The sequence below is a fragment of the Mus caroli genome, chromosome X, assembly GCF_900094665.2.
Source record: "Mus caroli chromosome X, CAROLI_EIJ_v1.1, whole genome shotgun sequence".
Taxonomy (NCBI): domain Eukaryota; kingdom Metazoa; phylum Chordata; class Mammalia; order Rodentia; family Muridae; genus Mus; species Mus caroli.
This window is the reverse complement of record NC_034589.1, coordinates 87,172,078-87,189,550: the sequence shown is the minus strand read 5'-3', so window position 1 is coordinate 87,189,550 and position 17,473 is coordinate 87,172,078. Positions and strand designations below refer to the sequence as shown.

The window sequence follows — 17,473 nt, the reverse complement described above, 5'->3', positions numbered from 1 at the left end:
AAAAAAAGAAAAGAAAAGAAAACATATAGTTATTACTTTGCCTGTTAGGATCTAACAAGACATGTAATACAGGAATATTATTTAATGATTAGTTTTATAATATACATTGATTAGTAGTTTAGGTTTGTAATTTCTTTACTTACATAATGCTTAAATTTGATTGATTTAAGAACTGCCTACAATTTGGGTGTGGTGGCACATGTCTTTAATTCCTGCCGAGGGAGGTGGGGTTTTGTGAGTTCCAAGTAAACCTGGTCTGCAAAGCAAGCTCCAAGACATCTAGGGCTGTCATACAGAGAAACCCTGTCTCAAAAAACCAAAAAATAAATGTAAAAAATAATACTTCTTTTAGTTGGGCAGTGGTGAAACATACCTTTCGTATCTTATCACTTGGAGGCAGAGACAGGCATATCTCTGAGTTTGAAGCTATTCTGGTCTAAAGAGTCTAAAGAGTGAGTTCCAAGACAATGATTACACAGAGAAACCATGTATTAAAAACAAAACAAACAAAAACAAAAAAACCAAACAAATAAATACCAAAACCAATCAACCAACCAACCAAAAAAACCCCAACCAAACAAAAAAGATCTTTGTAGAATTCTGGATGTATCTGTGATGGCATTTCTGGAATATCAACGTAGAGGGGAAGTCCCATCCTTTATGTGGGAATTGTTGGGGTCCAGTAGTAATCCCACAAACCACATTAACACCAATATCAATTAAACAGATGGTTTTTTGAATACAAACTCCAAGACAGATTGATCAGAGCAACAGCTCAGGCTTAAGAGCCAAAAGCTGTGCATTAGACATTTCTCAGGGATAGTCTATAAAAGGCTAAAATTGCAAAAGTCACAATGAGTTCAAATGCAGTTGCTGGAAGTGCTGTCTGGTTGTTGGAACTGACTCAAGCCATTTTAGACATAACAGTTCATATGGACCTTTAATTTGATGGGTCCAAAGTAAAGCTTTGTGGAATTTCTTATGATTAACAAACCTCAGAGCATACAGAGCATATCAGCATACAGGGTATGTAGCTAGCATGACCCTGCTCTGAGTTAAGTTATTTTTCTGTGTCAATGACTGGAAGGCTTATTACAGCAACAATATTAAATAGCTGGCTGGCATGGATCAAAATGGCTACAACTATGCGAGGGGACAGGCATCAACAGGAAGCACCATGTTAAGGTCTAGGTGCTACACTTCAGCCAGAGGCTGCACTGCCACCCTGGGCAACTTTGCTAAGGCCACCTTTGATGCCATCTCCAAGACTTACAGCTACCTGACCCCCTACCTCTGGAAAGAGACTGTCTTCACCAAGTCTCCTTATCAGGAATTCACTGATCATCTTGTGAAAACCCACACCAGAGTCTCTGTTCAGAGGACCCAGGCTCCATCTGTGGCTACTACATAAGGATTTTGTACAAGAAAAATAAAAGAATTAAGTCTGCTAAAAAAAAAGGGGGGGGGGATAAAGGAGAAAGTAAGCTTTGGGCCTTGGCATTCTTTTTTCTCTGCTGTCTGGTTAGCCATACAGTGAACAGCTCTCTTCTGCCACATACTCTGGCTGCCATGATGCTTTGCCAAGCCAATAGGACCAAACAACCATAAATGAAGCTCCCTAAAATTGAGAAAAGTTCATCTCTTTAAGCTGATTCTCTTAGGTAATGGTGACAGTACCTTAAGAATAACTAGTAGTTTATAGGGTTCGTTTCAAAGCTTTGAATTCCACATATTTTTTCTATCCTGATAATTGTCTTTTAAATTCACCAGGAAAATGATAAACCATTTCAAGGTGAAGTCATGTTTTATTGAGCTTTATAAACCAGATGCATGGTGCACAGCATAATCTCAATATACATTTGAGTTAAATAGAATTGTTAGAAATGTCAATTAAAGCGTTTGTTTTCAATAGAATTTTGAGTTTAAAACCATTTTACAATTAATTCTTTAGGTAGAACAAGGAAAGAATTTTAGAAATTATTAGTTATTAAAATACTTTGAATGTTTGGAGGACTTAGAAGACAAGGTATGAAGTGCAAAGAGTATGTAGAGATAGTGGTAAAATACATAGAGATGTTATAATGAGGCTCAAAAAATATCTAGGTGCAGCAAAAGAAAGTAAACAAAAGGAAAAACCTCCAGCCAGGTGAGATGGCTCACGCCCAAAACTCTAGCACTTGAAGTCTGAGGCAGGAGGATCACTGAATTGGAGACCAGTCTAAGCTACATAATGATTACCAGGATAATCTGTGATACCAGGCCAAGAGGGTGTCTCAAACCAAACCAGATAATCAAACAAACAAAAACAGGAACTGTACTTCCCTACAAAGATTAGAGTCAGTTGCTAGTATGAAGTGTCAGACCCAAAAGTAACATAAATACCTTCTTCCTACAAGACCACTATAAATGGGTTAAAAGAAAATCTCCATGAACAACCGGAGTAAGACTTCTTTAAGCACATAAGTACCTGAGGTTCAGAATGATGAAATTCTCTTTTATTTTTAACACATTGATTCTGAACACTTGAGTTTGCAAATGTAGGCTTCCAAAAATTGTTTGTGTAGTTTAAATTAACAAGTGAGATATCATATGGAGCTTATGGGTGTGCATATTTACTCCTTAAGTAGAGTAATTCTCAGAAAACGGAAGCTTCTCTTGTCTACTTCCCATCTCTCCCACTTTCCAAATGCTCAGAGCCCAACTTCACCAATGCTAGGATTATATAGGGTAGGACAATAAGCTTTGTTCTCCCAACTCATTATTTCTCTCCATTCTCCTTATTCATCTGTATGAGACAGAAAAAAGAATATAATTTTCTCCATATAATTGGTCATTCACTCATTTCATTTGAAAAACTGTTAGTGTGACATTGGCATGTCAGTGTGGGTAATTTTATATTGGAATATAGAACATACAATGCTTTTTTTCACTATATTTTTCTCCTCTAACTCTACATGGAAGGTCAAGGTAGTGATACAGATACATAAACACAGATAAAGAAATGCACATAACCATCCTAACATTTCCACAAGCATTATATTTCCATGTCATTGAGGTAGAATGTATATGAATTTGTCATTGAGTTTTGGGTGACCTTTCACAATGAGATTCTGCTGCCTGAGAAACATTACTAGCTTTGTCTTTATTCTACTTTATTAAAATGAATATAAATAATCTCATCTAATGTCTTGCCATTTATCCAATAAGTACACATTGCAAGAATGGAAAGAGTATGGAAAATAATCTAATTTGCACTCTGATAAGTATACATAAAATAAATCTTTATTAGAAAGTTCCTTTGAATAAGGGTTCATTTGAATTAAACTTTTATAGCTAACCTTCCAAAAAACTACATTGTCATATGCATATGCTCTGAAAATCATTATGAGATATGTAATCAAAAATATATAAGTGGAAGTTTGTTTGGCCTTAATAGATATTTAAGTTATTTGGATTACAGATGATTGTTTTGGGGAACCACAGACAGTGTTTATTCTTATATGAATAATGTAAATATTAATAATATCTAAAATTAAAAGCATTTCAGGCTAAAAATAAACATTTTCTTCAATATTTTTAATTTTAGAACTATGTATGTGTTGTTTAGCTGAAACAATGGAATTGTTCTCAAAATTTATGAAAACATTACACTTGGAATATTTTGGAAGCATAAACTTGATTAATGTTCAAAAATCATATCCAGTTGGGTGGTGTAATTGTCAAAATCCTCAGTTCAAGATGAACATAAAACTGAAATAATCAGGAAAGCAGAGCTAGGTAGTAAATAGGGACTGAGTGGCTAGAGAGCATGAATTCCACTCTGACATCCAAGGAGGCTGAAAAACAAATTTATGTGTAGAATTGGAGAAGGTGGCTGGAAGCCCCAATCCTGATATGTTTCTTCAAGGACGTTAGTGAAGCTTTAAAAAATACTTATACTCTCAACTTCATTGTGCTTCTTAGTAACCAGAGACCTAAATAAAATCTAGATTCTGGTATACAGTATTCTTGAATTGATGGTACATAAAAGATAGTGGTTTCATTATTACTCCTGTGCAAAAAAAAATATTATTTCACATGAGAATATATTTCATGGCTAGAAGAGGGCAGTTGCCAAATAGTGACAAAAGATGAACGCTCATCATTTCTTCTTGGAAATAAATCTTTGAAAAATCCTTTAAAAATATAGACTCTAGGCTATCTAGTTAAGTCCAACATTTAGGATGGAAGTGAGGGTATTAATCAAGAGTGATAGCCACTGAGGTTCAAAGAGAGAAAATGATTTACCCAGAGTTGAGTCTTCTGTGTTAGAGTAGGGATCTAAACTAAGACGATATGACTCCAAAGAGGGCAGAACTTAGGGTAATAGCTGGGGAGAAAAAAGGACAACCAAATATCAAATAGTTGCCAATAATTTAAGAATGGAGACAATGTTTCCAGAACTTAAAGTCCAAGTAATATTTATGGGAGGAACATATCAGAAAGTAAAGATATATTGCCTGCCATTGAGCCCTCAGCTTTTAACTCTTATACCCCAGCAACTGTGCTCAGTTTGAAATGGCTTTGGAATACAAGATTTTATAGCATTACTTAGAAAACTACTTATATATTTTGACATTTATTTATAAAATATAATAATTCTATACACCATGTGTATCTAATATTTCAATGTCATGGAATAACATTTTTATCTATAAAGTTCATACTCAATAACCATGTAACTGCGTTACAAAACACCCCACATGTCTCAATGCTTTTAGCAAGTCTATGATTTTATATTTGTTAGTCACATTCATAGCTATCCTCAGAAGCATGTAGCCCATGGGCTATGGTTTAAACATGCCTAAACCTTATTTAAAAATTGAAAGATAACTAGTATTTTAGGGATACAGTTTGTTGGTTATTAAGTAAATATGTTCTATAAACAGAGCCTATTTAAAGTGCCTTTATTTTTTCTCTTGAAATGGCTACCTTCTTTTTGTTGTTTGTTTATGTTTTATTGAGAATTTTTGCATCTTTGTTCCATCAGAGATACTGGCATGTAACTTCTCCCCTTTCTCCCTTTTACTTAAAATAGGTTCTTTTCTCATATAATATATCCTGATTATAGTTCCCCTACCTCTACTCCTCTCAGTTCCTCTTCCTCTGAATCCCTTCATATTCACTCTGTCTTTTAGTATAAAATAACAAAAAAGGTTTCTAATGGATAACAACAAAACAGGACAAAATAAAACACAATAGGATGAAGAAGTTTATATCAAAGTTGGACATGGCAACCCATAGGAGAAAAAGAGTCCCAAGATCAGGCACAAAAGTTAGAAACTCACTTGTCAGGAATCCATAAACATAGAAAGTTGAAATCTATAATATATATGTAGAGGACCTACTGCTGACCCATGTAGGGCCTATGCCGCTTCCATCTCTGTGAGCTCATATGTGCCTTGCTTAGTTGATGCCTTATTCTTCTGGGGGTCCACTCTGGATTTGTATGCTTCCTTCCTCCTCTTGTAGGGTTACCAGAATCCTAAGGCCAGGGATTTGATGGAGATATCTTATTTATAGCTGTGTGTTTCAAGTCCCCTGTCTCTCTGTATAATATCTGTCTGTGGGTATCTGTATTTGTTCCCATCTGCTTATGGAAGAAGCTTTTCTGATGATGGTTGAATGGCTAAATAAGGCACTGATCTAATATAGCAGAATATCATTAGGAGTAATTTTAATCCTGCTTAAAAAAAAAAAAGACCAGTAGTATAGGGTTTTATACTAGGTCCCTGTACTATCTAGTCTCTTGTTCTTCGTCACCCAAGAAGTGTTGGATATGGGTTCCACATCACCTAGTGGGCCATAAGTCAAATCAGACATTGATTGGATACTCCCACAAGTTCTGTGCCACCATTGCCCCAGTACATCTTGCAGAGAGGACAGATTGTAGGTCAAAGGGTCTGTAACTGGGTTGGTGTCCACAGTTCTCTTTTGGTAGACTGCAGAGCATCTTCCTACCTGAAGGAAACTATAACATAGGGGTAAAGTTTTGATATTGGCACCAGTTCTACATTGTTTTAAATTAAATGTCTACATGAATTTAGGTCTATAATCTATTTCTTTTAGTCTGCAAAACACTGAGACAATGGAATTTTTGTGTTTTAGTCACTCTATTTGTAATATTTGTATGGCATCATTATAAAAATAATAAATTTTCTATACTTGAGAAATTGGTTGATGCTTAGGTCTTCTTTTCCAGGTGTTGTGCTGTTTGCTTTTGCTGTGGCAGTGAAAAGGCATCTGTGGAAGTGACTGGTCCAGCAGAAGGAAATAACTGAGACAACTTGTAAGTAGATACTATCCTGGCCTGGGAACAAGCAAAAAAACATAACGAAAAATCATACTGAGGGACAATAGATCTGTGTAGTCATGGTATGTGCCTTCAATTGATGATCAAATACATGTCATGTAGAGATGGATACAGGTTGTGTGGAATCTCCTAGGATGGAAGCTGGGTCTGTCTGGTGGCCTGTAACATTGTCTCAAATATATTATTTACCTTGGTGATAGCAGTATAGGTACTTCCCCATGAGAGAGATTTTTACAATATATCTTTTGTATTGTCTCTAATACTAATTAATACTGTATAATCTCTAATTCTCAGGGAACCAAGAGTAGTTCTAGGTTGTTTATACTATACAAGGATATTTCAAACAATCTACAAATTGAGGTCATATCAATGAAAAGAATGTTTAAAATGTTTGTCACAAATGAAATATAACTTGATTAGATATATGATTCTCAAAGCAACTACTTAGAATCAGACAACAAAAGTGGGTGTATGCTAGGTTTTAGGCCTGGCTGTTAACCAATGATAGAGTTGCTTCAAAGCCAAAGATTTTATTGTGCACCTATGTGAAAAACTGGTTGCATTGCAGTAGAGCAATATGTTGTACCAGTCATTTACCAGATTTTTTCAATTGTCTTATCAGGTAGGTTCTATGTTGACAACCAGTACCTTAGCATTTCAACAAAGCATCTTTAGTATTAAAAAATAAAACAAAACAAATCAAAACAAGATACTCCATAAGGGGTTGCAAAGAGGCTACATTTCTTATTGTGGAGTGATCAGTCAACCACGATATCAGAAATTGCTCTTTGATGGGCATCATTTCCTGTCACAAGATTATGCTGGAAAAGAGGAACTTTCTTTTCATGATGGTTGGGTGCATATGAATGGATTATCTTCTGCTCTGAATGTAGAGTCTGTAGGATCCAAGTCAGTGGGGGAGTGGGTTCCTAGGCAGCATTTCAATGTTGTGTGTACAACACTGTCATGTGACTGGCAAAGACAACCAAGGGTTTTACTAAAATTGAGCTGTTAAATATTTGTACTGTCTTTCTGCTGCTTTGGATACTGGAAGATTTCCCAGTGGAGCAGTATTCTTCTAGGAAGGGAGAGTGAGTTACACACTCATTTTTACTGCTTTGGGACCGAGTGAATTATCTTGGGAGTAGAAGTTAAGCAGTTTCAGTCAATAAGGCTTCTGGAATCACCATAATTCTGTAGTTTCTGGAAACTTAATCAGGTGCATCTTTCAGGGTCGGCTGAAGGAATGCACTTGCAGATGTAAATTTCTATCAGGCCTGGATCTGGTTGTCTGGGAAAAACCTCATTTTTTTTTCCCTAGACCTTGACAGATTGAACTGGAATTGAACCAGCTTGGAGATAGAAACAAGTGTAACAGCTGTTTGACTTCCATGTTCAGCCAGCTATGAAGCTTCCAATTTACCTGGCAGTGCATGTTGAATAAATAGGAAACTTTTGTCCAAAATTTTTGTCTCTGAGTTAAAATTCCCAGAGAAAAAGTAAGCTTTCCAGGAATCCTCTACAAGTTGTAATAAACCACCTGCCTTCTGTAGGAGTAACCCTCAGAAGTAGAATATGGGCCAGCATTAGTATTCACATTTAAGTTAATCACACTAGCCTTGTCTCAAAACTCCTTATCTAGAGGAAGTGTTCACTTTCTTACCTACTTGTTAAGACATTAGCCCTAGAATTTGAGGTTTACTTATTTTTTGGAAGAGATCTATGATAAATTCATCTGTGAGTGACTGGAAATAAAGATATCCTAAGTCCATTCATACTCTTTATTACAGCTTAGAATGGTAATGCACACCTGTTATCCCACTACATGGGTGGTGAGAGGCAGTGGGAACAGGAAATCAAGGCCAGCCTCAGCTATATAACTAGTTAGAGGCCAACTGGGGTTACACAAGGGCCTGTATCAAGAAAAATAAATAAATCAATTCATTAGAAAACAATTAGAGGGACTATGCAGTTCAGTATTTAGACTGATAAGTGGCTTTAAGGGAATTCATATTTTATGTAATACAATTGTGCTTTAATATCCTAAGAGAGATCAGAGAAAATTAATCAGGCTGGAAGTAAACTTTTATATCTGACTTATAATTTGTCAAAATGATTTGCCATCATCCTCAGCAGGATGCTCTGGTTGTCAGGCACCTGCAGCATACATGTTTTCTATTACTATTAGCTCTGAGTGTCCAGCTATTGATTTGAGACTGCTGCTGCTAACTTCTCCTATTTCCTCTACCTGTGGATGTGGGTGACCTAGGGACTAGCAGATTTGAAATGCCATGGTTCATAATTGCATGGTCACATATTGCACATAATGGTAGATCACAAAAGGGATCAGTCTCTCCCATCTCCTCAAGAATGACAGTAAAGTGTTTTCCCCTGCTATTCCCTGTGGAGTACTCCATGTGAACTTTTATAAATCTGAGCCAAAATGCACTCCTTGGAAGCACCTTTGAGCCATCACATGCATTCTCTGTGCACAGAGTGAGACTTGTCTTCAGCAGATATATTTTCAGGTCCCGTCTTTATGGAGACAAAACATTGACTGTATTTTTCCTGGTAGTGCTTTTCCTTTTCACTTTAAAGATCTTTCCAGTGATAGGAAAGAAATATGTAGTGAATGCTTGATACATAGTTATTTAAAATTTAAATACATCTAATTAAGATGAACTTACTCCTCCTTCAATTCCATAAGTTGTATAGTTTTGATGGTGATGGGATGGGTAGTGACTTGGCAATGACAAGAGGTGGAGGTTGGTACTCGGTGTCACCAATCATGGGACCTACACTGGTATCTGTCCTAATTAGCTTCAGCTGTCAATTTGACACAGTACAGAGTTATCAGAAGAAGTCTAAATTGGGGGATTTCCCAGATTAGATTGGCCTATGACCATATCTGTGAGGGATTGTCTTTTTTTTTTTTTTTTTTTTTGATAATTGATGGGGGAAGGCCAAGCCCACCACACATGGCCCCATCCCCAGGCAGATGGTCCTGGGATGTATAAGAATGCTAGTTGAGCATGAGCCAGGTGAGCCAGCCAGGAAGTAGTATTCCTTTGTGATCTCCTGTTCTTTTTCTGCCTCTGGGTTCCTGATGTGAGCTCCTGCCCTGGCTTTCCTCAATGATGTATTGTTACCTGGAAGTGAAACCTGAACTAAATAAACCCTTTCCTTCGCAAGTGCTCTTGGTCATACAGTTTATCATAGCAACAGACAGCAATCTAGACCGGTATCTACCATGGTGGATTGTACCTTATTTTTCCTGGGAACCAGATAAGGTATCTTCATTCCCATTATCTCTGTGGGCCTCATTAGCACTGCGTTAGTAAATGTGTAACTTTTCCCCAGATGTGCAGTGGTGGAAGGGAGCAGCTAACTGTAAGATGGGTTTCAGGCCTGTTGCATCTTATGAAACAATGGCTTAGGAAGCATGAAAACCTTTGTGGGCCATTTCGTTTCTCTTCTTAGTTAGCAAAACCTTGACTGTCAATTTTCTTGGTTTGTTTGTTTGTTTGTTTGTTTTTCTTTTTCTTTTTTGGGTTTTTTTGAGACAGGGTTTCTCTTTGTAGTTCTGGCTGTCCTGGAACTCACTCTGTAGACTAGGCTGGCCTCAAACTCAGAAAGACTGTCAATTTTCTTATCCTCTGCATAGATTTAGTGACTACTTCTGTGATGACAATTACTCTTTTAGGACAATGATAATCTCAAATCATGGTGGCATGTTTTCCAGAGGAAGCACCCAATTAACCAGCATTACATTCTCCATGGGTTATATAAGTAGACTTAACTGATATAGGGGAAGTTTTAGCTACCAGAAATAAAGTAAGTACAATGAAATACATGTGGGGATATAGTAGATTTCATATGGGTCTTGAATAAAAAGAAAATATTAAATGTATACAGGTAATGGGGAGCATGACTTAGCATTGCACAAGTATAAAATCAGTTAATGTGAACATTTAGATGCATCACCATTGTAGGTATGATACAAAGATACGAATATGTGTATTGAGTATTATACCTATTCAACATATACTGTTTTGCATAAATACACATAAGTTCATGTGCACACACACACACACACACACTTGCTCTTTTTGCTACTGTAAGTTGATACTTTGTCCATTATATTTCATAGCTGCTTACTGTTGGTTTGCATGGAAAGTATAACAAAATGATAACTTACTCAATTTTATATTTAATTTCATAAAATTTCATGTGTATATGCATATGCACACATGCATGTATACACAATTTTAAGCATGTAGAGGTTAGAAAATAATTTTCTTTTAAAAGCTTTATTTAGCTTAGTATGGAGGTACATGCCTTTAATCATAGTGCTTGGGAGCCAGAGACAGGTGAATCTATGTGAGTGCAAGGCTACCCCGGTCTATGTAAGAAGTTCCAGAATACCCAGGGCCACATGGAAAGACCTTGTCTAAAAATATATTTACTTATTCCTACTTTACACATACAGATTTTTGTCTGTATGTTTATATGTGTACCAAGTGCATACTGGTGCCTGCAGAGGCCAAACAAGGGCAGGAGATCCCTTGGAAATGAAGTTACAAACAGTTGTTAGCCACACTGTGGGTACTGCAAAATGTACCTGGGCCTTCTAAAAGAGTAACACATGCTTTCTACCACTAAACCATCTTTCTAGTGTCCATTGACATATCTATCTCTCTACACATATATATGCATGTATACACATATCTATCTATAGGTAAATAGTTTTACCAATAGATATTTTTGCAAATAATTGTAATATTGAAAAAAATCTAATATATAGAAATTCTTTTGCTGCTTTTCTTGTTCTTATGTCTTTTTTCTATCAGAAATAGGTACCTATATTTACTGTTGTTTTGGTATTTATGTGCAAATATAGATAGTTTCTTCTGGACAATCATATTGCACAATTCTTTAATTCCTAGAATTGTTTTGGAGGATCTTTCTTATAAAGTCAATGTTTGCTTTAATATGATGCTAGTTTAGACCTGACTTGGTAACTGATTGAGGGAGTTTTTACTGAGTCAACTGATACTGATTTATTGGGGTACATTATATATGAGTGTATGATTTTATATGTATTACTTTTGCAAAGCTTGGGAAGCTTTGCAAAAAGCTGGGTTTTGAAAGAAGTTGAGATGTTTTCCTCCTTTTCTCTGATTGCATAGAGATGATATACCACAAAAATTACTTGCCCTTATAGTGTTGGAAGTACAAACAGCTATAAAATTCTATGATAATGAGCTAGTTTTTCTTTACTTTTTAATATCTTTATTTACATTTCAAATGTTATCCCCTTCCCTGGTTTCCCCTCCAAAAACCCCATATTCCATCCCCCTCCCCTCTGCTCACCAACCCATCCACTCCCACTTCCCTGTCCTGGCATTTCCCTACACTGGGACATAGAAACTTCACAGGACCAAGGGCCTATAAACCAGTTTTTAAAAAGTCTTTGAAATGTCCTTTGTTTTCTTTTTCACTTTCTGTTTTTTTTTTCTTTATCTTCATTTTTGTTTCTTCATTTTGGGGCAGGCTAGCCTTGAATTTGCTAGGTGGCTCAGATTGGCCTTAAACTTGTCATTTTCTGGCCTCTAACTTCTGTGTGCTGGGATTAAAAGTTTGGACTCTTGCCACCAGGGATTACTTCTCCTTACTCAAATGCATCATATTTCTTCTGTTAGCTTTTATGATGTCTTATCTCTTTACTAGAAATACCTTCCAAGTCCTGAGACGTCTAATTCCTTCTTGGAACTCTTAGTATAGTGTACTTCTTGAGACTCTATATTTTGAATCCAGATTTGTGTGATTTTGTATTCCATATTCACTATTAACTAACAAGGTGGTATTACATGGTTATGCCTTAATTTTACTATGTATAAAATGGGAATAATAACCTTACCTCGTACAATTGTACTAAATAAGCCGAACAATGATTATAATAATTATTTCCCATCATTGGAATTCATGTTTTACTTGTTCACTGTCTCATTCGCTGTGAAATTTAAATAGTCAAACAATTATTCACCTCTGTAAATTAAGAGGTCTTTTTCTCATCCAAAAAAAAACCCTATCTAGAAACCAGAAGAAAACAGGAAAGGGAATAACATTTGAAATGTAAATAAAGAAAATATCTAATTTAAAAAAACTGAAAAAAAAAAAGAGGTCTTTTTCTTTCTCCAAATTGGGAGTGAATTAACTTCATTGTTGGTAGTATCCACCAATCAGATTAGATGTTGCTGTCAACAGGATCTATACAATACAGTTTCATTATTTTGGTAGTTCAAAACATTCTGAAATAAGTTAATACTCTTATTGCTAAGTGCTATATCAGCATATCCTTGATTGCATCTATGTATTCATTTAATGTTTTTTTGCAAGTAAATATCAACAGTAATATGCTATTAAAGCTTTATTTCTATTCTTACTGGCAATGCTCCTTAACAAAAGACATAGCATATAGCTTATCACAAGCTTCATTACACTCGACCCTGCTGATCTTTATAATTTGGATCAACATTTATTGACCAACATGTTCCAATGGACTCATTTGAATTCAGTCAATACAATCAACCTGCTGTGCATCTCAATATAGGTCAATAAATTTATATCAGACATTAATGAGTTATTAGTTGAAAGCTTTATGAAGCAATACAAGACAGTATCTTGTTAGGCGCATTAGTTCTGTCATTCATTTGACTTGCAGGTTCTGGCCTTGGTGAGAAGAAGGTTGTAGCACAGTTTAAAATGTTAACAATCAAATTGTATTCATACATATTCTATATATAACCCTACAACCACAGAATAGATAAAGATCTACAGACTAGCACTTTAAAATAACAGGCCTTTCATCAAACACATTTGGGAGACGTGACAGAGTAGAAGCATTTGTGTTCAATTACATTCTTCTGTGGTTTTGCTTGCTCCTAGCATATTTTAATCAGAATTTCAAATTTTGTTCCTCTCAAATCTGCCTCATTTATGCATTGTTTATGAGTGTGAGTATATATTCTTCCCAGCAGGGCTTTGTGATTTGAATAGTTGCCTGGATTCAATATTAATAAAGAGTTGGACTTTATTAGGTTTTTCTACCATTTCATCCTAGAAAACTATTTTGCATACAATGTTTGTCAAAATCGTAACAGGAAAAATAATCACAAGCGTTTAGACACCTGTCTGTAATTCATCTTGTTATTTGCTGCATTCATGTCATATTTTCTGAACTCTATGTGATCAGAAATAGAATCCAGGCCTACTTGGCTCACTTTGCTTGGTGGTAGGGGATTTGTTCAGAAAACCTGTGAGAGATAACAAGTGGTGTTCCTTAGGATTCACTTTTGGATCTACAAAGAAAGCAAATTGTACTAACATACAATTAGATGTGTAAATAATGCCACCATATGGATTTGTAATGTTTGACATCATTTTAATTTAATTTAATTTTATTTTTAAATCAAGGCAGGGTCTCACCTTGTAATTAAGCTTCCATGGATCTTTCTACATAATGTGGGCTAGTGTTGACCTCACAATCTTCTTACCTTAGCTTCTTGAGTGCTATAATTTCACCATGCCTGTCATCTTTCCATTAAACCAGTAATTCTAAATAGAGCATGATTTTACTTCCCTGAGGAACATGTGACAATACCTGAGTATATTTTAATTGACCTAGCAGGTATGCCATCATAGGGATTCTTACTGGGACCCAGTGAGTTTTAGCCACGAATCATTCTTAATTATATATGGCAACTCTACACAAGAATTATCTGGGCTGAATTGTCCATGATGCATTTTGCTTTAGCTCTAGTCATCAGAAGGAGAATCCACGATTCATTCTCTCAGCTAGCTCACATTATGTAACTCTGTTTTTAAATTGCCATTTACCTGTGTAAGATGCACAGCAGTGAATCTACTTCTCCACATGAGGGAAATTGTTTTCTGTTAACTGATAACCTCACCTTAGTAGTTCTTTCCCAGCACATCAAAGCTCACAGTAAGACTTGCTGCAGCAAGTGCACTTTTCAGTGGCTTTATGGCATCTAAAGACTCTCTTTGACTTTCATACTGTGCTTCTCTATCGTTTATAATCTAGCAGTAAATTATTTATGGAGATTGGGCTCTCTCTCCCTCCCTCCCTCCCTTGCTCCTTCTCTTCCTCCCTCCCTCCCTCCCTCCTTTTCTTCTCTGTCTCTTTGCTATTTTGCTTTCTTCTCACTCCTCATCCACTCTCTCTCTTACTTTCTCCTAAAACTATATTTTATCTGGAGGCAAGATTTTAAGTGAAAGCCATCCTGACTTTGTGTGTGTGTGTGTGTGTGTGTGTGTGTGTGTGTGTGAGGGGGTGGGGGTAGCTGTCCTCTTGGCATTTACAAAACACTTTTTATAGTACTAATTTTTAAAAAACCTGTTGAATAAATAATTATTAACTAACTGACATATACAACCCATATGTTTTGTTTATCCTTAGAATTCCTGTTTTCATGTATTTTCAGGAAGATCATTTTAAAGCATGAATCAATCAGTTTAAAGCAGCACTGGGAACAAAACGCCATTTTAGTTCTAAACTCTTTAGGTTTCTATAGACTGTTAATGTACAGAACAGAGGAAAACCGCCAAAAGATGACTATGTAAATGCATATAGATGTATATGTCTCTATCTATATGCTGGACACAAATAAGGTCTCTGTTTCAACTATTCAAGTTACAAGTGGATGAATATAGCTATATTCCAATAAAACTGTAATTATGGACACTGAAATTTTGGAATGTGTAATACTTTGGCATCAATGTGGTTTTGTTTTCAAGTCTTTAATAACTACCAACATTCTCATATGATGAATATCCCTATATAAAATAACATAACTTTTGCATATAATCTATAAAATCTTCCCATTAATGTTAATTCTTCTCTAGATTACTCAAGACACAAATCATAATATACATCTTATGTAAATAATTGTTATTCTATATTTTTTTGTTTTTTGTTTTTGTTTTTTTATTAGGTATTTTCTTCATTTACATTTCCAGTGCTATCCCACAAGTCCCCCATACCCTCCACCCCCACTCCCCTACCCACCCACTCCTACTTCTTGGCCCTGGCGTTCCCCTGTACTGAGGCATGTAAAGTTTGCAAGACCAATGGGCCTCTCTTTCCATTGATGGCCGACTAGGCCATCTTCTGATATATATGCAGCTAGAGACACAAGCTCCGGGGGTACTGGTTGATTCATATTGTTGTTCCACCTATAGGGTTGCAGACCTCTTTAGCTCCTTGGGTGCTTTCTCTAGCTCCTCCATTGGGGGCCTTGTGATCCATCCAATAGCTGACTGTGAGCATCCACTTGTTATTCTCTATTTTTAAGGATTTTCTTGAATATTTTATTTCAGAGAGGAGACTGTGAAGGGGAACAACATGTGAAATGTAAATAAAGTAATTAATAAAAGTAAGATAAAATAAGAATAAATTAAAATGAATATTTTTATTTTATATACATGAGTAAAATTTTTATTTTACAGGCATGAGTGTTTTGCCTTTATGTTTGTATGTGTACGATGTGTTTGCCTGATACTTGTGGAGGTCAGAAGAGGTTATGAGAGTTCCTGGAACTAGAGTTACAGGTATAAGCTGACATGTAGGCATGAAGAACCAAACCCCAGTCCTATGTAAGAGCAGTAAGGATGCTTTTACCAACTGAGACATCTCTGTAGACTCATTTTACTTGTATGTTTTCAATCTGTGATTGGTTGAATTTGTAGGCTCTTTAGATGATGAAACAATAGAAACAGCTGGGTAATTTTGTATCAGTTGCTCTCTAAAGAAATCGTTTAGGATATTGTCTTCATTTCTTTCCCCTTTGCTGTGATAAAATACACTGACAAAAGAAAATGAAAGGAAAAGGGATTTATTTTGTCTCAGAGTTCAAAGTACAGTTGATCACTGCACACATTATTTCTAGGTGATTTTTTTCTGAAATATTTCCATATTAGAGGAACAAGAACTCAAGGCAGTTACTCACTTACACCCATAGTCAATAATCAGAGAACAATAAATGCTTGTGTTTAGCCAACTTTATTTTTATATTGTACAGAATCCCCCCTCAATTAGCTCAGTCAAAATAATAGCCCATGCCATGCACAGAGGTCCATCTTCCAAATGATTCTATGTCTCATCAAGTTGATAACTGAGATTCAGCATCATATATAGAGAGCTATTTTCTGTAAACAGTAATGTCCTTTTAAAAACACACATAATTATGGGTAGGTGGTGCACATCTGTAATTCCAGCACTTAGAAGGCAGAGGGAAATTGACTTCTGTGAGTTCAAGGATAGCCTGATCTAAAAACAAGTTCCAGGCCAGCCAATGATACACAGTGAGACCCTGCTGATACATTTCCAACACTACCTCTGATTTTTTTCTTATCCATGTCTTCTTACATGGCAAACTTTTCTAAAGTATCAGGCATTTTATATTAACTATATAACATTGAAAGAACATATAGATATCAATATTAATAAAATGCATAGGTCAATCAAAAGCTCCATGGCTTTTTCACTAAATGTTTATATTTAGAATAGTATATTATCTACCATGATTTTTCTTTATCATGACTTCTCAATAAATTCACAAAGAGTAGACTGATTATATATCAGCAAGAATGAGTCTTCGCTCTCGCCTCCCCCGCTCGGGGGGGGGGGGTTCTCCCATCCCGAAGCGCTTCGGCTATTTCCGGCTCTCCGGGCCTTCCCTAGCCCCACCCCCACGACCACCCTTGGTCCTTTAGAGAAGATGGTGAGTTGGAAGAAGGTGAACTGGAAGACGACGGGGCTGAGGAGGTCCAGGATCACCCTGCAGGGCAAGAGAGGAGTCGGAAAGAGAAGAGGGAGAAGCACCACAGCGACTCTGACGAGGAGAAGTCTCACAGGAGGCTGAAGCGGAAGTGGAAGAAGGAGCGGGAGAAGGAAAAGAGGCGGTCGAAGAAAAGGCGGAAATCTAAGCACAAACGCCATGCTTCCTCCAGCGATGACTTCTCGGACTTCTCAGATGACTCAGATTTCAGCCCCAGTGAGAAGAGTCACCGCAAGTACCGGGACTATAGTCCCCCATA

The 17,473-nt window shown here is 36.4% G+C and overlaps 1 protein-coding gene across 1 annotated transcript in view; it reads left to right on the top strand.

Moving 5' to 3' along the window:
* The window catches only part of LOC110286876 (melanoma-associated antigen B18), a 413,915-nt gene that overhangs the window by 57,320 nt on the left and 339,122 nt on the right, over nucleotides 1–17,473 (top strand). The window contains exon 3 of the mRNA XM_021153512.1: nucleotides 6,242–6,328. The gene's annotated coding sequence lies outside the window, so the exon portion shown is untranslated. The remainder of the gene's footprint in view (nucleotides 1–6,241; nucleotides 6,329–17,473) is intronic.